We start from the raw sequence: 25036 nt of genomic DNA, 5'->3' as shown, positions 1-25036 counted from the left end.
CGTGGTATAACAGTTGCAAAAACAACCCCAGGTTTCCACCCAGCCCCATATCCATACTCTGCAATGTGACTTTGAGTTATCGCAATTGAGAGACAATTTTCCCCCAGTTTTTGAATGTGAGCTGGCCTTTTTTTTTTTTCCCAGCCACTAGAATGTGGCAGAAGTGACAAAGTGCCAGTTCTAGGCCTAGGTCTCAAGTGGCCTTTACGCTCCTGGAACCCAGCCATGCCATGAGGACACACCTGAGCTAGCCTGCTGGAGGATGCCGGGCCACATGAAAAAGAGCCCCCTTGTGGCAGATGAGCCATCCTAAACCAGCCAGTCCCCAACCCACCAACTAACCATGGACCTGTGAGCAAGCACAACAGTCCTGCCAACCTATAGACTTGTGAGAAATAATAAATCGCCGTTAAGCCACTAAGTTTGGGGATGGTTTGTTACACAACAATAGCTAACTGATACAAACATCTAGCTCCTAATTAATTTCAAGATACATAATTCCACTTAATAGTTTTTACACAAATGAGTAAAAATCATAAAAACCAATTTCTGGGAGGGTTTTGGGAAGAAAAAACACAGGTACCTTCATATCCATATCTTGCTAGATATAATGTAAATCATTTTTTTTCTATAATAATTTAGCAAAACAAACCAAGAACCATAAAAAAGGCTCATTTCCTTTGATCAAGTAACCTACTCTAGAAACTTATCCTAGAGAAATAATTGCAAATAAAAAAACATGGGGCATCTGGCTGGCTTAGTAGGTAGAGCGTGTGACTCTTAATCTCAGGGGTGTGAGTTCAAACCCCGCGTTGGGCATAGAGCCTACTTTAAAAAAAAAAAAATGCTCAAAGCTGCTTATTACAGTGTCATTTGGATACGAATTTGTCCTAACCATGTATGCACGGGAATAAAGTCCAGAAATTGAGTTATGATTTTTTGTAGTTTTAATAAAAACATTCTATTTAATCAAACTTTCAATAGATGCATTTTTTAGTCACTCGTTTCAAATTATAAATGGATCTTATTTAAAAAGTTCTTCTACTTAAAATTAAATTCACAAAGACTACTAAAAATCATAAACTTTTTGAGATTTGCCATATGCCTCATGTCCCTCACAAGGGCAATTTCTACAGAATAAAACAAGTGTCTATATTTTAGCCAGACCTCTCCATTTTTCTGAAGTGTCAAAAAGGCTTTTATCAAATTTGGAGAGAAATGAGTCAAATACTATTTTACAGTGTTTGATGAACTGAATTTTTGACAGTTTTCAAATAACTGGTTATCACCTCCATCTCAAAGTGAAGTCAAAATAAGCAGTAAATTCTATAGCCAAGGATATAACTCAGGTAACTAGAGCAAACAGCAAGATGGTCTCAGGGAGCAAAGGGTACTGAGCAGAGAGACAGAGGAACGGGATGATCTAAAGGGGCAGCCACTCCTCAGCCCCAGCCGCAGTGATGGAAGAAGGGCCTGGGATGGCCAGATACTCCTATTATTCCAAAGAGACCAGCAATCTAGGTCCTTACGTGAAATCTGATTTTCAGATGTTGGCAATCAATTTAAACAATTTAAAAGCACTGCCGGGTGCAAATAAACATATCTGCATGACTCACGGGCTTGCCAGTCCTTGAGCTCTCTGCTCTAGAGTATCTTTTCTCAGCTGTTTCTCCAGGGATAGGACTCTACATCTGGATTAGGAAGCATCTGAGTTATTTTCGGACTTGCCCAAGAGGACCCGATTGTTCTTAAAAATCAAAACCCAGCCTCCGTTAAAATCCCCAACACAGGGCGGCTGGGTGGCTCAGTTGGTTAAGCGACAGCCTTCGGCTCAGGTTGTGATCCTGGGGTCCTGGGATTGAGCCCAACATCAGGCTCCCCCTCCTCAGCAGAGAGCCTGCTTCTCCCTCTCCCTCTGCCACTCTCCCTGCTTGTGCTCTCTGTCAAATAAATAAATAAAATCTAAAAAAAAAAAAAAAATCCCCAGGGCACCTGGGTGGCTCAGTTGGTTAAGCGGCTGCCTTCGGCTCAGGTCATGATACCAGGGTCCTGGGATCGAGCCCCACAACAGGCTCCTTGCTCAGCGGGGAATCTGTTTTTCCCTCTCCCTCTGCCTGCTTGTGCTCTCTGTCTGTCAAATAAATAAATAAAATATTAAAAAAAAAATCCCCAACACGGGAGTCTGGCTGGCTCAAGTCAGAGGAGCGTGTGACTCTTGATCTGGGAGTGGTAGGTTCAAGCCCCAGGTTGGGTGTAGAGATGAAAGAAAGAAAGAAAGAAACAAGCAAACAAACAAACAAACTTAAAAAAATAAAATCCCCAATGCAAATCCTTGTTTCCCAAAAACAATAAGAAATGAAACAGTTGTTCTCATTTCTTCCCCTGTTGTTCACAGGCTTTAAGATTAAATGTTTAAGAATATTTTAAAATACTCTTCCAGAATATGGAGCTAATTTTCCAATCTTATTTTTTAAAAATATTGAGGCACATGTCAGTTCATAATGAACTTATGGTCCACCAAGGCACTAGATTTTTTTTTTTTTTTTGTACTGTTGCCAAGTTCACTTTTCTTCTTGAAGCTGCTAAGGGACTGAAGCTGCTACTTTTTCATCTGTCTCAGGGACCATATGATTTCTCATCTCTGTTTCTCTTTGTGTTATTGTTCCATTCTACTGCCTATCTCTTTAACTAACCAATGACTTCCTTCTTTATAAAATTTCAGTGGCTCTTTACAGTCTTCGTTCTGTGCATCCGTGAATACAGATGGGAGCTGACACTTGTGCCTTTTTGAAGCTTGCTTTCCCTTTGGCTTCCAGGCCACCACACTCTTCTGGCTTTCCTCTCACTTTCCTAGTTGGTCCTCTTCGTCTTCTTTGTGGGTCCCTGTTCATCTACCTTTCCCTCAACTATTTGTTGTGCCTTGGTTTTTGCCTTTGGTTTCCCCTTAACTTTGGTTGTGCCTTTGGGGTTTTTTTTCTATATGTAATATGTCTTCAGCAAATAAATCATGTTTAAAATGACAGGTGGAGATGAGCTCTTCTTGGGATGAGAAAACAAAGAAGCAATCCCCATGGAAAGTCAACATCTGGCAGTCACCGAGAGGAGGAGAGCTCAGCAAGAAGACAGAAGGAGCAGCCAGACATGTAGGAGTGAAGAAAGAGGGTTAGTCAGCAATCTTAACTATTCCTAAGAGGTCAAGTAAGATGAGAATAGAGAAACATCCACTAAACTTTTTTTAAGATTTTAAGTAATCCCTACACCCAACGTGGGACTCGAACTCACAACCCTGAGATCAAGAGCCACATGCTCTACCAACTGAGCCAGGCACCCCAAGAAGTGTCCACAGAATTTTGCAGCATAGAGGCTGTTAAAGGCAAAACCCAAATTATAGTAAGTTGAAGGGTTAAAAAGAAGTAGAGAAGCAGAGATAGTGTGTGGATTATGATTTTAAGAAATGGAGCAGGGGCTCCTGGCTGGCTCAGTCAGTAGAGCATGACTGTGAGTTCGAGCCCCACATTGGGCATAGAGCTCACAAGAAGAAAGAAAGGAAGGAAGGAAGGAAGGAAGGAAGGAAGGGAGGGAGGGAGGGAGGGAGGGAGGGAGAGAGAGAGAGAGAGAGAGAAAGAAAGAAAGAAAGAAAGAAAGAAAGAAAGAAAGAAAGAAAGAAAGAAAGAAAGAAAGAAAGAAAGGAAAGAAAGAAAGAAAGAAAGAAAGGAAAGAAAGAAAGAAAGAAAGAAGGGGGCAATATTGGGAGCATGTTATATGGTCAGTTGAGGCTTTAAGGATCGAGGGATATAATGTATGAGAAAGTGATTTGGAAACTGTAACTTGCTACATATGTGTAAAGAGAAATCCAGAAAGAAGATGGCTAAGGACGCAACCCTGGGGAACACCCTCATTTAGAGAGTGGAGGAAGAAGAGACTCTGAGAGGTGTTCAGCTCAAGAGACAGAGGAGCACTTCTTCTGCTCTATGTGCTGTCCTTCAGTGCTGGATTTTTTTTTTTTTTAAAGATTTTATTTATTTATTTGACAGAGAGAGACACAGCGAAAGAGGGAACACAAGCAGAGGGAGTGGGAGAGGGAGAAGCAGGCTTCCCGCGGAGTGGGGAGCCCGATGCGGGACTCGATCCCAGGACCCTGGGATCATGACCTGAGCTGAAGGCAGACACTCAACCATCTGAGCCACCCAGGTGCCCCGCAGTGCTGGGGTTTTAAGAAGGAATGTCTGGATTCCCTGACCTCAAGCACTTCATGGTCTGTTGCTGTGTTTCACAAAATATAGTCGTGTGAATCACCTGCATCCAGACAGGCTTGTCTTAAATAAATATTCCAGGGTCTCACCTCAGGCCCCCTGAATCAGAATTTCGGGGGATGATGCTAAGAATTTGAATAATCTTAAACTCATGCTGTATTGTTTTAGAAATGTCTTGTTTATGAAGGATCTTACCATAATTTATAGAACCATTCCTCTCATGGAGGGTCTGGGTTATTTTCACTTTGTTTCTCTTGTAGACATTGCCTTTAGAGCAGAGGCAGAATACAGCATAGGGATAAGACTGTGGGTTCCGGAACCACACTGCCTGGGTTTAAATCCCAACTCTTATCATTTACTAGCTCTGTAATTTTGGGCAAACTGTGTAAGTCCTCTATACTTTGGTTTGTTCATTTTAGTATAAGTATCATCACAATCACAGCATGTAATTTAACTGATGCAGGGACTAAATGAGTAAATAACTGTAACGTGCTTAAAACGGTGCCTGGCACATGGTAAGCACTTAATAAATATGGGCATTATTATTATTAATATGTACCTTTGTGAATCTAGAGTCAAACTTCTGTTGAACTATTGCCCTAGGATAAAATGTCAGGATGGGACTACTGCATATGTGGAATTTAAGAAACAAAGCAAACAACGGAAAAAGGAGACAAACAGAAAAAACAGACTCTTAAATTCAGAGAACAAACTGCTCGTTGCCAGAGAAGGGGGGCAGTGGGTGAAATAAATGAAGGGGATTGAGAGTGTCCTTATGGTGATGAGCACTGAGTCATGTATAGAATTGTTGAATCATTATATTGTACACCTGAAATGAATGTAACGCTGTATGTTAATTATGCTTCCATAAAAGAAGTGTAAAAAATAATAAGATAAAAATATTGAAGCATAGAGAATATGGTCAATAAGATGGTAATAGCGTTCTTTGGTGACAGATGGTGACAGTACTTATTGTGGTGAGCACTGAGTAACGTAGAGAATTGGTGAATCAATATGTTGTATACCTGAAGCTAATATAGCACTGTATGTTAATTATACTTCAATTAACAACTTGTAATATATATATGGGGGGGGGTGCGTCCAGGTGGTGCAGTCGGTTAAGTGTCTGACTCTTGATTTCAGTGCTCAGGTCATGATTTCAGGGTCATGAGATCAAGCCCCTTATCAAGCCCTGTATCGGGCTCCACGCTGGGTGTGGAGTCTGCTTGAGATTCTCTCTCTCTCTGCACCCCCTCTCTAATATATATATATATAGATAGATAGATAGATAGATTATATATATGTATAATATATAAGTATATATAATATAAATATATATATTATATATTATGTATTATATATTATATATTATATATAAATATCTCCCTCTCCCTCATACCCCCTCTCATACATATATATACATATATATATATATATATATATATATATATATATATATATATAGGACCAAGTCTGTACCAAGAAGTAGGCTTTTTACGTATGTCATGGCTTCAGTGTTACCACAATGTCACTGGCAACTTCTGCCAGATCACTAAAAATTAACGAGACAGTGCCTGGCTTATAGGTGCACAATAATTCCTGTTGTGATGCTTTTTCCTTAAGGAGAACTCAGCCAAAAACTAACAAAAAACAAAGGGAGAAGAGGAGGATTACTACCATGAAGACAGGAAGGAGGGACAGAGGGAGGAGGCAGAAGAAGGGAGAGGAAGAGGGAAGAAAGAAGAAAGGGAGGGCTAGTTCCATACTTCCTAACATGGAAGGATGCCGGTGATACTTATTACAGGGAAAAATTAAAAGCAAGTTACAAGACGGGGCACCTGGGTGGCTCAGTCAGTTAAGCGTCTGCCTTCAGCTCAGGTCATGATCCCGGGGTCCTGGGATTGAGCCCCATGTCGGGCTCCCTGCTCAGTGGGGGCCTGCGTCTCCCTCTGCCCCTCCCCCTGCTTGTGCTCTTTTTCTCAAATAAATAAATAAAATCTTTTTTAAACAAAGTAAGTTGCAGGATAATAAGGTGCAATATGATCTTGTTTTTGTACAAGTAATATAATAAAGTAATAAAAGTAATATAAGTACACATGCATGGGTATGTACAGGCACACACATGCCCCTCTACATATAAAGTCTGCAAAGATGGACATCAAATTGTGAACACTATCTCCACTGGTAAATGGACTGAAAGTATAGGAGAGGAATGGGCTTGCCCTTTTTACTTTGTACACTTATTCCTTTGATTTTTAATATTTATAATAAGCATGTGTTAATTTTGTATTAAAACTGTTTTGTGTTTTGGGTTTTTTTTTAATTTTTTAAGTACGCTCCACACCCCACGTGGGGCTTGAACTCATGACCCTGAGATTAAGAGTCACACACTCTACCAACTGAGCCAGCCAGGCGCCCCTATATTAAAATTGTTTATGAAAAAGAGGAAAGTCACATGGTGATAAACGATTAAAAGGAGGCAGTTCACAACTGCTGATCTCAACTTGCCCAGAAAGGATCAAAACAGTCATAGAACAGCACCTCCCTTCCCCAGTCGGAGACACCCCTCAGTCCGCCATCACTGGAAGGGCCCACAGGCATCTGCTCCCATAACCAAAATCTGTGTGGGTCATGACCGAAGCCTGGGAGATTAGAACTTTGGATAATGAGGCAGCACTTGGCCACGTTTCATAACATAACAAACTACACGTGTATCTAAACATTTTGATGAGTTTTGACCTATGTACACAAACCTATGAAACCATCACTACAATCAAGATAGTGAAAATGCTCATCATCCCCGAAAGTTTCCTCGTGCCCCTTCATAATCCTTCCCCCGCCCCCAGCAACCACTGATCTGGCTGCAGAATGTTTAAGTCACAACTGATATTTATTTTCTAGCAAAAGCACACAGATGTTACTGGAAAATACTCATAGTTACACTTAGTACTCAACTAACAGGTGCTTTCTTCTTTGTCACGATAGTTTCTCAACTCCAAGTTTAAATTGTGCCAGTCCTTGAATCTAGTTAAAGTGCATAGGGCCCGTGGGTGGGGGGATGGGGTAACTTGTTGGGATGAGCCTGGGTGTGATATGCAACTGATGAACCACTAAATTCTACCCCTGAAACTAATAATACACTGTATGTTAACTAAATTGAATTTAAATTTTAAAATGTTTTAAAAAGCTGTATAGGGCCCTACTTTGCTCTTGAAAAATAGATCTAAAAAGGTTTATGCTGTCCCCCATACAATCCCTGTTCTTAACCCTGGTTAAACCAAACAAACATTCAAAAAACAATCTGTTCTAAATGAGATATATTATTTAGTAGATACAGTTATATACTTTATGCATATTTATACATAGGAATAAACCTATATCTACTTAAAAAAAATGGACTCACCGAGATCAAGTTATTAGGCCATGACAACATTGATTCTCTAGCACATCCTAATTGGCCCTTTAAATTCCCCTTTCATATATCTGTGCTTCAACTAACAGTGATGGTAGAATTCACTGACAGTTTTCCCTTCATTTTCACCCATCGCTGTCAGCGGCACAGATCACTTTATTCGACGAAGGTTTGAGAGCCTCGTTATCAACCAAGCCCGGATGGCAAGGAATGCCATAATTATGCCTCCGTAAATTATAAAAAGCTGAATTTTAATAAAAAGTTTAACTCTTCTCACATTCTCTTAATGTTCCACCATGACCTCCCCAGTCCCCCCTCCCACATGCCCACACCTTTCTTCTAGTCCTTGTGATTAAAAGCAACACTTCTGAGAAAGCTTATTCTTTATTCCTATTCTTTGCAAAGGCGAACGAGAGCCCCTCCAGGCTTCAAAAATGATGGCCATTCAATAACGTTTACCCAGCGTGCATTCCAGCGGTATCTCGTGTGCACAGGTATTTCACTCAACCCGCTCCCAGTGCCGGAACGTTTCTAGCAGATTCGCACAGAAAAAGACTGCTTTCTCTAGTCAGCTGTTCACCTCACCTTTCTTGTCTCTATACCTGGTGGCAAAGCTGACCAAACAGCAGCCGGATAAGAGAACAGAGAAAAGAAACCGGTCTTGAGATGTTCTCACAAGCTTAAAATGGTTCTTTTGACCAGCAGTGAAAATTCCAGAAATTCTGCCGGGTCTGCATCCAAAGCCACTCCAATACCTTCTTTCAGAAAGAGTCCTCTGCTATGTCTTGGGGCTTTTATTTTTATTTTTTTAAAGATTTTTATTCATTTTATTTGACAGAAAGAGAGACAGGGAGAGAGGGAACACAAGCAGGGGGAGTGGGTGAGGGAGAAGCAGGCTCCCCGCTGAGCAGGGAGCCCGATGCGGGGCTCGATCCCATGACCCTGGGACCATGACCTGAGCCGAAGGCAGACGCTTAACGACTGAGCCACCCAGGCGCCTCCATGTCACGGGGCTTTTAGATCAGAAGTATAACTTTACGACTCGAAAAGCATGTCAATCATAAGCAAAGTATGCGCTATTCCTCCTCTCTCGCTCTTCCTCACACTCATATTTGCTATCAGAGTGCTAGCAAAGGCCATGTCAACGAGGCAGGTTTTTTTAAAAAACAGTGAAAAAAAAATGGGACCATCTGCACAACTGCGTATCGTCTTTCAAAGTAGTTCTTTGCTGCCTTTCTGTTTCCTTCCAGGCCTTTGAACCTTTAAAGTCATTTTGAAAGCATTTAAGATGGATAAGGTTCTATCAACATATTTATAGTCAGTGGGGCAGCCAAAATGTATTCGGGTCAAAGCCACCTAGCCAGTTTCCAGTTTCCTGGCTAGTACAGAACCCAGGGACTCTTGACCAAAGAGAAATATTCCCTGGCTCTCCAGTTGAGAGGTCCTAGATAAACATTCACGTGTTTTCACACACCATTAACCCAAACAGCAATTTTCAAACTGAGGCTGACCATATGCTCTGATCTTGACAAAATTAAAAATCACATCATTAAAATGAATGGCACTCAGTATTGCAGTAACAGAAATAGAGCCAATATGGGACTCGTCAAATGACTACAAATCAAGATGATCCCAGAGGGTTTATTGGGGCACTGGGGGCTTTGGGGACAGAGAGAAAGGGACTTCTGGGGACCCACAGCCACGCAGCAATGATAAATTAGTGACCACTGAATTCCGGAGTCCTGCTGAGGGAGAATCTCTTCTAACAGCACTCAAAGAAAATCTGCTCTAAGGTAGAGTTTAGTTCGACCATTTTTCTTTATTATTAAGTTTCAGGTGTATAACACTGTAATTTGACATCTGTTTGCACTACAAAGTGATCGCTCCCCAAAGTCTAATTACCATCCATCACCCTACGCTTGACCCCCTGTACCCCTTTTGCTCATCCTCCATCCCCCTTCCCCTCTGGTAACCACTGATCTGTTCTCTGTATCTATGAATTTGTTTTTGCTTTGTTTTGTTTTGTTTGTCTTCGTGTGGCTTAGTTTTTAGATTCTACGTATGAGTGATATCATAGAGTATTTGTCTTTCTCCTTCTGACTTATCTCACTTAGCATAATATCCTCTAGGTCCATCCACGTTGTTACAAATGGCAAGATCTCATTCTTTTTTATGGCTGAGTAGTATTCCTGTGTGTGTGTGTGTGTGTGTGTGTGTGTACGTATCTTCCATATCTTCTTTATCTATTCATCCCTCAATGGACATTTAGGTTGTTTCCCTATCTCGGCTACTATAAATGATGCTGCGATAAATATAGAGGTGCATATATCTTTTCAAATTAGTGTTTTCATATTCAGGTAAATATCCAGTAATGGACTGGCTGGGTCATATGGTAGTTCTAGTCTTAATTTTTTTGAGGAAATCTCCACACTGTTTTCCATGGTGGCTGCACCAACTTACATTCCCACCGACAGTGCACAAGGGCTCCCTTTTCTCCACATCCTGGCCAACACTTGTGATTTCTTGTCTTTTACACTAGCCATTCTGACAGGTGAGGTGTGAGGTGATAGACAGCTCATGGTGGTTTTGATTTGCATTTCCCTAATAGTACAGGAAATTCTGACCCTGAACTGAAGAAACCTGGATTCCTGTTAATTCATCTCTTTGGGCAACTTAATTTCCTGTTTTCGTTTCCTTATTTTGAAAGCTCATACTAATGGTTCCTTGGTGTGATAATGTTTGTAAAAGCAAAGAGTTTCTAAAACTGATAAAAATTAATCAGGGTGCCTGGGTGGCTCAGTCGGTTAAGCATTTGACTCTTGATTTTGGCTCAGGTCATGATCTCAGGGTCATGAGATCGAGCCCCACACTGAGATTCTCTCTCTCTCCCTCTGCCTCTGCCCCTCCCCCACTTGTGTGCACATGCTCTATCTTAAATAAATAAAACCAATAAAAATAAATTAACCTAAGGAAAGATTTGTGTTAGGCCTTTCCATGCAAATGCATTTACATAATGCTATATATTGGTGAGGACAGGAGCATGGGAGGAAGCTGTTTTTTTATTTCTTTTTTAATTTGGAGGGGGGGGCACTATTTTTTTTTAAATATGCACAGGACAGTGAGCAGACCCAGCTGACTGATCCTGTGGTCTTTGGCCCCTTCTTCAGCACCAGAAACATTCTTGTTGTAGAACAACCCTTTCCAGCCAGGAACACCACTTCATATCTTGGATTAATATACTATCACGCTACTGAGGCAGACTTGTTGCTTTCTCTCCTTCACGTTACAAAATAAGAGCTACCAGGGATTTAAAGCAACGTGGCTGGGAATCTTTTTGCCTCACTCACTGAACAGTCAGGGCATGATTTGTGGGAAGTGCATCTCATGGCGTAACCCATGTTTTCCTTCCCAGGGTTACCTTCCCATCTGAAAGGGACCGTCAAAATCCCTGCCCGCCAGTCGCCACCTACAGGGGAAAAGCAAGCCTTACATGGGACTGGGCTTTGTACAACTAAGCAGTTATTTCCCCACCTTTCAATAATCCCGAGGTGAACTTATTTGAATACAAGTCCTACAGAAGAGGATATTCCCCAATACCTTATGGCGAAAATGTGATCAAGGAAGGAATGATTGGAGAAGCCACAGTTCACATGAGCTCGTCACGGTAGCCTACTACGCCGTAGCATGTGGACCACCGAACGCTGTAAGAGAGAAAGGGGGACAAAGTCAAAAGCAGATGAAATGGTTTGAAAAAATAAGGCACCTGTATATTTACGACTTTGGGCACAGACAACGCTGAGATTTATATAGTCGTGCTTACAGACCATCACGATCTGGTTTTTGTACCCTTTTGTTTGTTTGTTTTGTTTTGTTTTGTTTTTGTACCTGTTTAATAGCAATTCCAGATATCGACGTGGTGAACACACTTCTCATTTTTCGAGGCCACCGCAAATTTCTGCAGAAATTCTATATAGAAAGAAACTCTATAGAGAAGTGCTGGAGAGACTTACTTTGTATTTGGTTAGCTATTCCCCCGTCTCCAGGGATTTGCATTTTCCAATTAGTCTTTTTGACTGAAAGAGCACTCTTTCCAAAGGGGTACCACTGCTACTCTATACTACTAGTACGGGAAAGAGAACCACTATGAACATCTTTGTACACGTCTCTTAACACATCATTTCCTCAAAACATGTTACCATGTCGGAGGGCAGGAATGGGCTTATATAGCTCATGACATATTGGCAAACTGCTCTTGTGAAAGATGATGACAATTTATCATGACATCAGTAGTATTAAAGGGCCCACCTGAAGTGACTTGAGTTTGCATTTCGCTTTTTATGAAATTAAATAAAAATTAAAGGTTGGCTCCAGCCCACACTGATAATCCACAGCCTGTTCGAGGTCTCCAACCCGAAGGTCCTGTTCGCATCCCAAGCTAACAAGTGCAACAGAACTCTTAAGTTCCATGCCCCCCCCACAATCTGCTCTCCGCCTCCACTTGCCCCCCACCCACCCAGTGATTCCCATCTCCCTAACCAGAGCCACCCTCCTCCCAGGTGCTCAGGCTCGAAATCAGGAGCTGGCCCTCCCTTCCCCTCACATTCGATCCTTGAGCCAAGTCTTCCTGACCCCAGCCTCCCAACTAGTCTCTCCTGCTGTCCTTGCTCCCATAGAGTCTATGCTAAGTGACAGGCAAAATGATTTTTTTTTTAACCCTAAATCAGATTGTGTCACTTGTTCAAAACCCTCCAGGGGCTTCTCATCATGCTCTGAACAAAATTCAAACTACTTACCCTCAAATCCAGCCCCTGCTCACCTGGTTCAACTCATTTTGTACCCTTCTCCCCTACTGCTCTTTTTTTTTTTTTTTAAAGATTTTATTTATTTATTTGACAGAGAGAGACACAGCGAGAGAGGGAACACAAGTGGGGGGAGTGGGAGAGAGAGAAGCAGGCTTCCCGCGGAGCAGAGAGCCTGATGCGGGGCTCGATCCCAGGACCCTGGGATCATGACCTGAGCCGAAGGCAGACGCTTAACGACTGAGCCACCCAGGCGCCCCTCCCCTACTGCTCTTGTTCTCTCTCCATCTCCGCCTGTTCACTGGTCCTCCAATGCACCACAGGGCCTTTGCACTTGCGGTTCCCTCTGGCTCAAGTGCTCTCTCCCCTAAGATTTTCTCATGGCTGGCTCCTTCTCATTTCTCAGATTTGGCTTAAATGTCACCTCTTCAAAGAAGCCTTCCCAGAACACTATCTTAAATAGACAGCTCCCCACCCCACCCCCACCCCCCCCCCCCCGCCCATAGTGTTGAGGCATAACGCCCATCTTATTTCCACTGTCACATTGACAGGCTCAAGCGTCCGGTGCATTTGTTAACGTGGCTTTTATCTGCCCTGCCCCCACCCCCAGTCTGGAATTTCCCTGAGGGCAGGGATGGCATCTGTCTGGGTCACCAGTTTATCTTCAGAGCCTAGAATGGTGTCTGGCACATCGAGGGCATTTAGCATTCATAATGCTAAACTTTACCTCAGAGATGATGCACATCAGCTACATTTAAATGGTGTTACTTCCATATTGAAAATACTAATAATAGCACCTAGAGGTGAACAGCGAAAGGCTCCTTTGGGCTTCTAGAGCTATTAATGTTAATCAGGGAAAGAATGTCGTCAAGATCCATCAGGTGTACCTACCAAGCAACTACACTGTTTGTGATACTTTGGGGGCTACAGTGAGGAGTCACCCTCAAAGAACTGAGTCTGAGAGAAAAAGAAACGAAGGCAAACTGGAATGGGAGAAATCAAATGGCGAATGCCACCAGAAGCAGAGGATACTTCTGGGCCACAGGTAAGTGAAAAGGGTCTGAACACCCTTTCACATGGAATGAGTGTGAGAGGCCCTGGGAATATGCTTCTGGGCTTCTGGAATATGCTCCCTTCAAGAGCACTGGGACGCGTGTAGCAACAGTGGGTTATAGTTGTCACAGGGGCCGGCGGAGGGAAGGACACCGCTGCCATGTGGTCAGCTGGGGGCCACAGAGGTGCTAAACGTCCTCTGCACAATGAAGAGCCCACCACCCCAAATGCCAATGCAGAAATGGCTTACGCCTGTCCATCCAGAACACAGGGAGTGCCTTCGGGGACTTCTGGATTGACATGCTTAACATGCTGGTCACTAGGTAGTCGTTCCTGAGTTCTTTTTCTCCCCCTGAACTCTTTTTCCCGTTTCCACCTACCTGCTATACGTATCCACCAGGTCCGCAGCAGAAAGAAAACCCGAATCCAAGCAAAGGATGGAGGGGAACAGCAAGGCCCACCAAAATGTCTCCTTGGGGCCCTAGCAACGTGGGCTTCAAAATCCCAGCCCAAAAGAAAGGTGCCGCCTGTGGATAATGCTCAGTTCCTGGCCATCAGACCGTCCCCAGTGACACCGACCTCCCTGTGGGGGATCTTTATTTGCATTTCTGAGTCGGCTCTACTGCATGTCCAGCAATTAGTAAGACAAGAAGCTGATCCTGAATCAGTCTTCCCGAGTGGGGGTTGTTTCTCTAGAGTGGTGGTCTGAGGCCTCCAGCAGCAGGGAGCAAGGAGGTCCCAGGACTGGGCGGATGTGGAGCACGCAGGCCCCCGCTAAGGGAGTCCGTCAGGCACAGCTCTGCCCTCCGCAGGTGGAACACGGATCAAGCCTTCTGATGTTTCCAGAGAAACTGGAAATCCCGATTTTTACTGAGATCTTTTGGTTTTTTTCTTTTCTTTTTTTTTTAAGTAATCTCTACTCCCCACTTGGGGCTCAAACTCATGACCCTGAGATCAAGAGTCACATGCTCCACCGACTGAGCCAGCCAGGCGCCCCAAGATCTTTTGGGTTTTCAATGTTGACCCCTAATTCAATGGCTTTTTAAAATATTGTGGAGGCTGAAGCACACCCATCTGAGGCTGATCTGGGGCCCCTCTCCTAGCTTGCTCCTTCTGTACACTGAACCCCGGAATCTGTTTGCAGGCAACTGATGCTCCCCGAGGGTTCAGGAAATTTAAAAACAAGAGTTAAATATGCTGACAACCGGGCAAGGTTCTCAAGAAAGAGCAGGACGGGGGATAGAGGGATAGGCTCGGGGACCCAAGGAGGGCCCGCCAAGGGACTGACACTGGTTTCACTGTGTTCTTCCTTGGTGAAAAATTCCCAGCATCTCCCTAATTCTTACGACATCAAATCCCAAGTTCCTGTCCAGGCTCTCTGAAACGTGAGCCCACCTCACCTCAGCAGCCTTGTATTTCATCGTGTTCCTGTGTCCCTTCCCCATTCTAGTTGGGCCAGCATTCCTCGAGCTCCTTCAAAGTCAAAACCAGTGATCCCCTCAGCCAGACGTCCTCTCTCCCTATGTAAATCCCACCCACCCTTCAAAGCCTGGCTCACCTCCCACCTCCTTTAGGAAGCCTTTGTGACAGTAAACAGGAAAATGCTTGTGAGCTCAAGGGCTGGTGCCTAGGAGACCTGGGTTCAAATCCCGCCTCTCCCATCAAGCAGCTGGATGATTTACCAAACTTCTTTGAGCTTCAAAAGATGATCAGTCATAGTGCCTACCTTACAGAATTGTGAAGGATTAAGGGAAATGATACAAATAAAATACTTAACTCCCAGTAAGTGCTCAATTAATGTGAACTCTTATTCCTATTATGGTTGACCTCCCTCTCCTCCCATAAAGTGTTCCAGCCTTACACTGTCTCTCTCTTCTGGGCAAAGCACCAATGGACTCCACACGGCCCACATTGGCTCAGAACGAGCCCCGGGCGTTGGTCTACCTCAGTTCCCAGCTTGGCTTTAACGCTTCTTAAAGTTCCAGGGCCATGTTGGATAGAACCTAGAACTCACAGAGAACCAAGCGGACACTAAATCCGAGAGTTGCCCAAGTAACCCAACCCTGGCTCTGAACCGACTCCGTAAAAGTCCCTCTCTCAAGCAGCGGCAGAAATCCTTGCTGGGAAGAGACACACGTAGCCAGGGACAGAGAGAAACAAATCGCTCCCCCTCCCCCACACCGCCTCCTTCACATTCCTTGCTCCGGGCTCCTCACCTTTCCTTCTGATGCTGGAGATGATACACGAAGCCAGTCAGTGTCCACTCTCCTCACACGAGTGTATGATGCGGGGAACCTGGAAAAATGGGCCACACAGCAAGCGTCATTTTGGCTGGGATTAAATGGGAAGCCCGTGACTCAACAGGAGCCAAGATGGCTTCAAGATGGCTTCCGCAGGCCCTGCCCCCCCCATTGTTACTCCACCTCAGGTCAGGCCCATTCATCCTGCCCCAAGCACCATGGCTGGGATCCCCTGGGCACCGGTGCCAGAGGGCTTGTCCCACTTGCCACTTTCACTTTTCTCTGGGCTTAACAAGAATCAGAGTAAAAATACCTTCGTGCAATTTACACCCCGCCCCCCTTCCAGTTACTCGTGCTTCGAGTGACTCCCTCCCAAACAAAAACCGAGCACAGAAAAATGTGACTCCTGGAATGCCATACTCTTTAAAAAGCAAGCAACCAACCAACCAAACAAAACCCTTGAGAGGTCCCAACTAGATGATCCCAAGGAGTGGTCTCCTCAGCCTGAGGGCTGAGCCCCACCGATCCCGCCGGACAAGTATACACTACTCCCAAAGCACCAAGCTGCGAAGTTAGCAGCAGAGGCGGGCAAGAAAAAAAGCACAACATGGGCCTGATCTTCGAGACCTTATTCTCAAACTGGAAAAGACGCGGGGAAAACGAAGAGACCCCAAAGGTTAAGAAGCCCGTGTTCCAATACAAGTAAGTCCCGCCTCAGTGTTAGCGGCCCTCAAAAGTTCTCCGGTAACGGTTGGCTTCCAAAAAAAAAACCGCAGAAAAGGCGGGAGAACAAACGTGAGGACGCGGGTCCCAAGGACCAAGACTACCCTCGATCCCCCCCCCCCGCCCCCAGTTCGGGAATCGCAGCTTCTCCCACAGCTTGGGCCTCTCCAACTTGCTTCTTCCCCTCGCCTCGCTGACCCCCAACGCAAGCTCAGGACCCGGGGCTTCGTGCCCTGTGGCTGAGTCCCGCTCTCCCAGTCAGACTGGAAATGGTATTATTGCACCCGTAGCAGAAACCTCAAGCGAGACTCTTGACAAGTGAAGCCAAGGAGCCGGTCACCAGTGGGGCGGAGGCGGTGGAGCCCTGCTCAGGATTAAGTGAGTGAGTGCCGGCGGAGCAGGGGGAGGAAGCCCCGGCCCTTGGCGTGTGGCTCGAACAGGAGAGGGCACCTTCAGTTCCCAGAAGCGGGATGCCGCTGCCAGCGTAGCCCAGGGGAGTGCCTCGAGTGACCTCTGCTGGAACAGCGGCCTGAGGGAGCCCCGGAGCGGGTGCCAGAGCGCCCCCTAGTGCGGCGCCAGGGCCCGAGGAGGTGCGGCACGGTCTAGGGAGAAGGGAGAGGAGCAGGGGAAGAGCCCAGGCGCATCTCTGGAAAACCTGACTCTGCAGGGGCAGGTGGGGGTGGCCCGGGTCTCCCGCGCATCCCCTCCCCGGCGCCCACCCAGGGCCCCGCGTGGCTCTGTCTGCAAGGTCCCGGAGCTCCCTTAGGCCGGGGCGGCCAGCGGGCCGAGACGCAGCGGGACGTGGCTGCCTGCCTGCGAGCAGAGCGGGGGGGGGGGGGGGGGGGGGGAGGCGGCATTTTACCGGGAGTCTAAGGAGCCGCTGCGTCTCCACTCCGGCCTCCGCTGGGGTAGCGGGACTGCTACGGCAGCCGCCGCCGCCGCCGCCTCTCTCCAGCCGCCGCAGTCGCAACGGCCAACGCTCCCGGTCGCTCCCTGCGACTGTGGCCCGCGAGGCCAGCTGTTGAATGGCTCGCGCCGAGCGCACCCGGCGCAGAAGCGTCCCCGCCGCATCCAAGTCGGCGACGCACGCGCGCGCCCCGGTGCCAACGCCCCGTGCGCCCCTCGCCCCGCTGCGGCCCTGGCGAGCTCGCCGCGGCTGCTTCCCGGCCCCGTGCTCCCGGCTCCCGGCTGCGGGCTCGCTCGCCCGCCTGCTCCCCTCGGTGGGCTCTCGCCAAACCAATTGCCTCCCCTGGCCGGCTCCGCCCCCTCGCTGCCATCCCTCAACTGGCCCGCAGGACCAATGGCAACAATGGGCTAGTCCCGCCCCCTCGATTCCCCCGGGGCCAATCGCCTTCTCCTGAGGACCCATTCAAGTAACCCCGCCCCTCTCGTGCGGCAAAGCTGCAGCCAAAGTTTATCCCACTGCGCGGTTGCTCCTGACGATGGCGAGGCTGTGCCCAGGCCCCCTCCACCCTCAAGCCCCCGCACGAAGTTACACTGATTTCAAGGCTGCAACTCACCTGGTCTGCCGACCCCCCCACGCGACCTATTCTTTTGAATAAGTGAGTATTTAAAGAGCTAATGAGAGAGGTACTGTTGTCTTCCTCATCCCCCAGCAGGGCTGCCGCGAAACGTGCACCCGCCTGGCCAGAACTTGCACATCACAGGGTCAGCAAGAATCTCGAAGGTCATCCACTGACCCTGTCCCCGCAATGCTGCGTGTTGCGTTTGTGTTTTGTTGTTGTTTTTTGTCCTATGTACAGGGGCTCTGCCCTCTAGGCTGGACGACTTCCAGGGACAAGGACTTACTGGCACCACGAACAGCCCCTTAGGTAGCACGAGGCTGAGTGAAACCGGCCCCCTGGTAACTTCTGCCCCCTTGAAGCCACACAAAGGCAGCTTTGCCCCTCTTCCCACAAGGGCCCAGCAATTTGAAGACAAATCTGGCCCCACAGTTCTTCCAGGCTCTGTTGCTCCAAGGAACCGAGTTCAAGGCCTTCTTTGAGTTTAAGCCAATTCCTTTATTATCTTTCAAAAGTGGAAGGTGGGAAATAAGTCTCTCCTCCCCCCTAACCGCCAGCCACGAGGCACAGACCCTTCTGCATAGAGCAGACTGGGACAGTCACGTCCCTTGTCTAGACAGTAGATTTTTCTACTCCAGCTCCCTAGGATGGCATTTGCTTTCCTGACTGCCATATCATAGCTGACAAATATTAGATTTACTGTCAACTAACCCCCGGGGCTATTTCTCACTGCTGCTGCTAAACACAAGGCTCTGTTTTCTACTTGATTAGCTGGTAAATGTCATTGGGTTTTGTGGGGGGTGCTAATTTCACTGTTTTCTATCAAGACCTCTTTGCCAGCTCATTCTGTACTTAATCTCTCTCCATTTGTCTTGCTCCCACCGCCAAGCTCAGGCCCTCACCCTGTGTGCACAACTGCCAAAGAGTCTCCTCACAGAGCACCTTACCTCTAGGCTTGTACCCTCCTGGGTGGCCTGCCAGGGCTCCTGTCCTCATCCATCTGACACCAGAAGCCACAGTGGTCTCTAAAACACAAAGATAATCCTGTCACCCCACCCAGCCTAAAAGCCCACCCCCAGCTTCAAATCCTTTCCTATTCCTTTTCCAGCTCCCCCCACCCCTTTGCCTCCAGGATGAGATCCAGAACCCCCACAGAGCATGTGAAACCCTTGGTGATCTGGTCTCACCTGCCCAGCCTCATTCCTAGCTGTTTTACCCCCATCACAGAGCACTCAATACTTCAGATCCACTGAACTTCCTGCTGTTTCTCAAATGAGCCACAGTCTCCAACCACTTCTATGCCTTTGATACAAAGTCTGGAATAAACTGCTCCCTACCCTCCTAATCCTGACCTATTGATGTATTTGATTCATTCATTGAATACATATCCTGAGCACCTACATGTGTCAAGTATGGAGGCATAACAATGTGATTTTTAAAAATCTGACTTGATCCCTTCATCAGGTGCTTCCGAGTAGAGGGTAATGATGCTGCTTCCATTCCCATTGCCACACAGACATCAGGCAGCTATTTGTAATGATTGGACTTCAGATTCCTCCAGGCAGCTGAGACTGGGATTGTCTTCCTGTGGAGTGTCATTAAATAATATTCAGACTCATTCCATTAAGGTTGGCAGTTTGAAGGCCAGAGGTCACGGCCCTTTCCTTCATTTCCTTCACTTTAATTTACAAAACCCCAACTTGTTAAGATGTTCTGTATGTGAGAGAATATGTGCTTATTGCGTATGTTGGATTCTTTTCCCTTTTATTTTTTAAGATCAGAATAAATCAAACCAACATGCTGTACACTTTACACTTACACAATGTTGGGTTTTTTTTAAGATTTTATTTATCTGACAGAGAGACACACAAAGATTTTATTCATTTGACAGAGACACAGCGAGAGAGGGAACACCAGCAGGGGGAGTGGGAGAGGAAGAAGCAGGTTCCCAGCTGAGCAGGGAGCCCGATGCGGGGCTCGATCCCAGGACCCTGGGATCATGACCTGAGCCAAAGGCAGATGCTTAACGCCTGAGCCACCCAAGCACCCTAAACTTACACAATGTTATATGTCAATTATATCTCAAACAATTAGATAAACAGATCAGGATAGCAATTTGTCACATACCATAGGCATTGATGTTTCTGGATCTGAAGAGAAAGCACATGAACAGGACTAACTGTATGTTATAAAAATTAATCCAGGGACACCTGGATGGCACAGTCAGTTAAGCATCTGACTTGGTTTCAGCTCAGGTCGTGATCTTGGGGTTGTGGGATCGAGCCCTGTGTCGGGCTCCATGCTCAGCAAGGAGTCTGCTTGGGACTTTCTCTCCGTCTCCCTCTGCCCCTCCCCTCCTCAGATAAATAGATAAATCTTTAAAAAAATGAATCCATTGGAATCATGTAACTACAGAACTTCAGTGTTAGAAGGGACTTTTAAGTTAATTTAATCAAACTCCACCTTAGATGCTAGAAACTACTATGTGGGCAGTTTTTCGGGTTTTTTACAAAGTTCTTAGCTCCTCGGCCTCTGAAAACAGGCCGTGCTCTTACTGTTAAGATATTGTCTCCACACAACTAAGGCATTTGAGGAGCACCCAGAGTGCTTCTCTGCCCACTGTTTTCCTCTAGGGTGAGATGTGTCCTCAGGATCTCCCCTTTCAAAATGCAAACCCCACTTGGAAGAGCCACATGCTAACATTTTTTAATTATTAACATTTAGCACAAGGAAAGCAGCATAGCTTAATAAAAAGAAACGTTTTAAGGTGCAGTTTTTAGAGTGGTTTCACTTATGTTGGCATATTAGATCCTCAGAGTGACCTGTGTAAAATCTCTTGATTTCCATTTTATGGGGGAGGAAGCTAAGACTCATCTCCGTTAAATCGTTCTTCAGGGTATTCAAATCCCAGCTCTGCTATTAACCTCGGGCAAGGGACCGGGTCACTCTAGGCCTCAGTTTCCCCATCAATAAAATCAAATGAGATGCTTTCCAAGGTTTCTTTCAGCTCTGTCTATAATCTTTCCACTCCTGCTGGCTGAGATCAGGACACTGGGACCCTGGGCATTTTTGTGGTGGCAGCAAATAATGGTGGCACCAGAAGTACATTTTGGAGAGGAGAAGCTCCTGCATGAGGGCAGTGAAAACTAGAAGGAAGAAAATCTGAGAAAGGAAAGACAAGACGCCCTGAACTCCAAACTTACCTATTCCTTAGGTCTCTAATGCAACCACTTCAATTCAGATTTTGAACTAAAAATTCCAACCCATTTGCTCTAACGCTGAAAGAATCTTCTATGTAAAGCTTAATTAAAGTCTGCTTTGGCGAACTGTTTTATCATATTCAGATAAAAATTACCACACTCAATTCCATAAGCCTATTGTGCATTCCCCCCCTGCTTATTCCATATAACAAAAGGGCAGATAAGGAACTGCAGCCTAAGGAAGTCATTTGGAAGGAAAACCAACAGGCAAATGGATGCATTCTAATAATTTATGCAAGTCGTGGGGTGCCCCACTACCCCTCCCCCACTCATTCATTTGTTGAGAGCATGAGATGCAGCTAATCTAATGACTCTGTGTTTGCTTAATCTTACTAAGCAAAGACAGGCTTTATGCCTAATATAAAAGGAATTTAAGATGCCAGGTGAGAAGTGGTGATCTTTAAACTGGTTGCGCAAGAAACCAAAAGCTAATTCCTAAGATGATAAGCCTACTTAATAGTCTGTTCTTTTTGGAGCGTTTAAAAGCATGTTTAATTACAGTAGAATCAGTTTTCAATTACAGACGTCTAATCATTTTTTTCAGTAAATGGCTCTAAAGTCAGAATAAATAACACTAACCTACTTCACTGAGTTCTTATGATGATTAATTAATTGGTTTTAAAGGGTGTCAGAAGTTTTATAAAACAGAGGCCGAAGAATCAAGAGACCCAGATTTAGTCCAGGCTCTGCCTTCAGTAGCTTTGTGGCCTATAGTGATTTATTTTCCTTCCCTGGGGCTCAGTTTCTCCATCTGTAAGATGAGGGGGAATTGGGCTAGACTATCTCTCTATTTTTGGTCTAACATTCTTTTTTTTTTTTTTTTTTTCTAAAGTTTTTTTTTTTTTTTTAAGATTTTATTTGTTTATTTGACAGAGAGATAGAGAGCACAAGTAGGCAGAGAGGCAGGCAGAGGGAGAGGGAGAAGCAGGCTTCCCGCTGAGCAGGGAGCCCAATGCGGGGCTCGATCCCAGGACCCCGGGATCATGACCTGAGCCGAAGGCAGCCGCTTAACCAACTGAGCCACCCAGGCGCCCCTGGTCTAACATTCTAACACTCTAGGATTCCCCATCATTATACATATACTTTTTTTTTTTTTTTTTAGTAGCTTAAAACAGCAATCAACCACTTTTAGTTTTCCTCAAATTGGATTCCGGGAAAAATTTCCACAATGTCCTGCTGCTCCCCAGACACCCCCACAAAACTGTCCCAATATGAATAGAGGAAAATACGATAAAGATACAGAAAGAAGGGAAAAAATAAAATCTAGACTTCCACATTCATGAACAAGGGAAGCCATTCCTTAGAAATTGCTGGCCCATACTTTCCTCTTCCCACCTTTCTTTCCATGCTTTTCTTTTCCAAAGATTTTATTACTCTGCCTCTTCTCTGAAATGAATGTGGGGCCCTCATTGCCAGCTCTGAAAACACTATGACTATTTATAAGAGGACTTGAGAAAAGGTACTTTTATTTATTTATTTATTTATTTATTTATTTATTTATTTTTAAAGATTTATTTATTTTACTTTAGAAAGAGAAAGAGAGAGAGAGCATGTGAGCGGAGGAGAAGGGGCAGAGGGAAAGAAGCAGACTCCCCACTGAATGCAGAGCCCCACGTGGGGCTCGATCTCAGGACCCTGAGATCATAACCTGAGCCAAAACCAAGGGTCAGATGCTTAACTGACTGAGCCACCCAGGTGCCCCAAGAAATGGTATTTTGAAAGGAAAATGACATTATACAGAGAGGAAGAAAAGCAGAACGCAAAACTGTATGTTCAATATAATCTCAACCAGGCTAAAAAATAGTGCATCTACCACAGATTGGATGGCCATCGACCAAAAGGTTAACAGGCTGGTCTTTAGCTGGCAGAACTGAGGGTTAGATTTTCCCCTCCACTTTAGCTTTGAGTTTTTACACTTAATGAGCATGCGTTGTGTTTATAGTAAGAATATATATATATTATATGTATATATATATCTCTTTAACAGAAGGAAGAGTGAATCCTTTTTACAGACAGCATAGAGTAGTATTTAAAATGGTAGGATTTAGCGTCAGATTGCCTGATTTGGACTCAAGGAGGACTTACCACCTTGAGTGACCTTGTGTGACCTTGGCCAAGTTACTTAATCCTTCTGAGACTGTTTCCCATCTATAAGATAACAATAATACTTAAAGAACCTCCCTCGGGCGCCTGGGTGGCTCAGTTGCTTGGACGACTACCTTCGGCTCAGGTCATGATCCTGGAGTCCCGGGATCGAGTCCCACATCGGGCTCCCTGCTCAGCAGGGAGTCTACTTCTCCCTCTGACCCTCCCCCTTCTCATGCTCTCTCCATCTCATTCTCTCTCTCAAATAAATAAATAAAATCTTAAAAAAAAAAAAAAAAAGAACCTCCCTCATAGAGTAATTTTCAGATTAAATGAGCTACTCCAGGTAAGGGCTTAGAAAATGTCTGGCACATTGTAAGCACTCAATATTAGCCATAATTTAAAAGGTTAAACATTTATTATAAATATAATGTATGCATGTGGTAAAAAAAAATAGTACAGAAAATGTTAAAATAAAAGGTAAAATGAGAAAGTAGAAATAGTTTTCCCCTTTTGAACCCCCAGCCTTATTTCTAGAAGTAATCACTGTTAACAGCTTCTTACGTTATCCTTCCAGAATTTTTAAGGACCACCTCAAACACGTATCTTTTAAACTCACACTTGTGTACAAACACAGAATCATAGCATACATACCATTTTACACCTTGTTTTTCACTTAATGATCTCCCTCGGGAACCTTACTCATTGTGGTAAAAAACACAGAAATAAAATTTACCCTTGTTATCATGTTAAAGTGTACAGTTCAGTAGCATTAAGTATATTCACACTGTTGTAAAACAGATCTCCAGACCTTTTTCGTCTTGCAAATCTGAAACTCTATACCCATTTCACCACTGTTTTCCCTGTCCCCCAGCCCCCGGTACCACCATCGTGCTTTCTGTTTCTATGAATCTGACTAGGTTAGATATCTCATATATGTGGACTCATACAGTATTTGTCCTTCTGTGACTGGCTTATTTCACTTAGCATAATGTCTTCAAGGTTCATCCATGTTGTGGCAGGCGACAGGATTTCCTTCCTTTTTAAGGCTGAATAGTATTCCATTGTATGGACACATGGCATTTTATTTATCCATTCATTTGTCAGTGCCCATCTGGGCTGCTTCCCTCCTGGCTATTGTGAATAGTGCTGCTATGAACATGGGTGTCCAAATATCTTTCAGTTCTTTTGGATATATACCCAGAAGTGGGGTGGCTGGGTCATATGGTAGCTCTATTTTTAATTTTTTAAAGGAAGCTTTATGGTATTTTCTACAGCAGCTGCAACATTATACATTCCCACCAGCAGGGCCCAAGAGCTCCAATTTCTCCACATCCTCACCAACACTTGTTATTTTCTGGTTTTTCTGGTTTTGTTTTGTTTTAGAGTAGTCATCCTAACAGGTGTGAGGTGATTGACTCCTTATTTTTAACAGCTACATGGTGTTTCATGGTATGGAAAAAAACCTCTATCAATGGACAGTTGGATGGAGGCTGGTCTTCAGCTATTTCAAATAATGCTGTAATCAACACCCATGTATGAATATCTTTATATACATGCTGGGTACTTTTTAGCAGAGGAATTGCCAGGACAAAGAGTGTGTGTGTGTTTGGTAACTTTTTTTTTGCATGCTAAAAGTCAGCCCGGGAGGAAATGTTTGAGAATCACAGTCCTATCTCTAGAGCAGA

General features: G+C 45.0%; 1 protein-coding gene across 2 annotated transcripts in view; it reads right to left on the bottom strand.

Annotated features, from left to right (window-relative positions):
- Positions 1 to 17681, bottom strand: part of LOC118529508 (A-kinase anchor protein 17B) — a 30568-nt gene extending 12887 nt beyond the window's left edge. For both annotated transcript variants that reach the window (XM_078063947.1, XM_078063948.1), the window contains exons 1-3: positions 17343 to 17681; positions 15734 to 15812; positions 11263 to 11366 (exon numbers count right to left, since the gene is read on the bottom strand). The gene's annotated coding sequence lies outside the window, so the exon portion shown is untranslated. The remainder of the gene's footprint in view (positions 1 to 11262; positions 11367 to 15733; positions 15813 to 17342) is intronic.
- Between the last annotated feature and the right edge of the window lie 7355 nt (positions 17682 to 25036).

The sequence above is a fragment of the Halichoerus grypus genome, chromosome X (assembly GCF_964656455.1).
Source record: "Halichoerus grypus chromosome X, mHalGry1.hap1.1, whole genome shotgun sequence".
NCBI classification, from domain to species: Eukaryota; Metazoa; Chordata; class Mammalia; order Carnivora; family Phocidae; genus Halichoerus; species Halichoerus grypus.
This window is presented reverse-complemented; position numbering and strand designations above follow the sequence as displayed.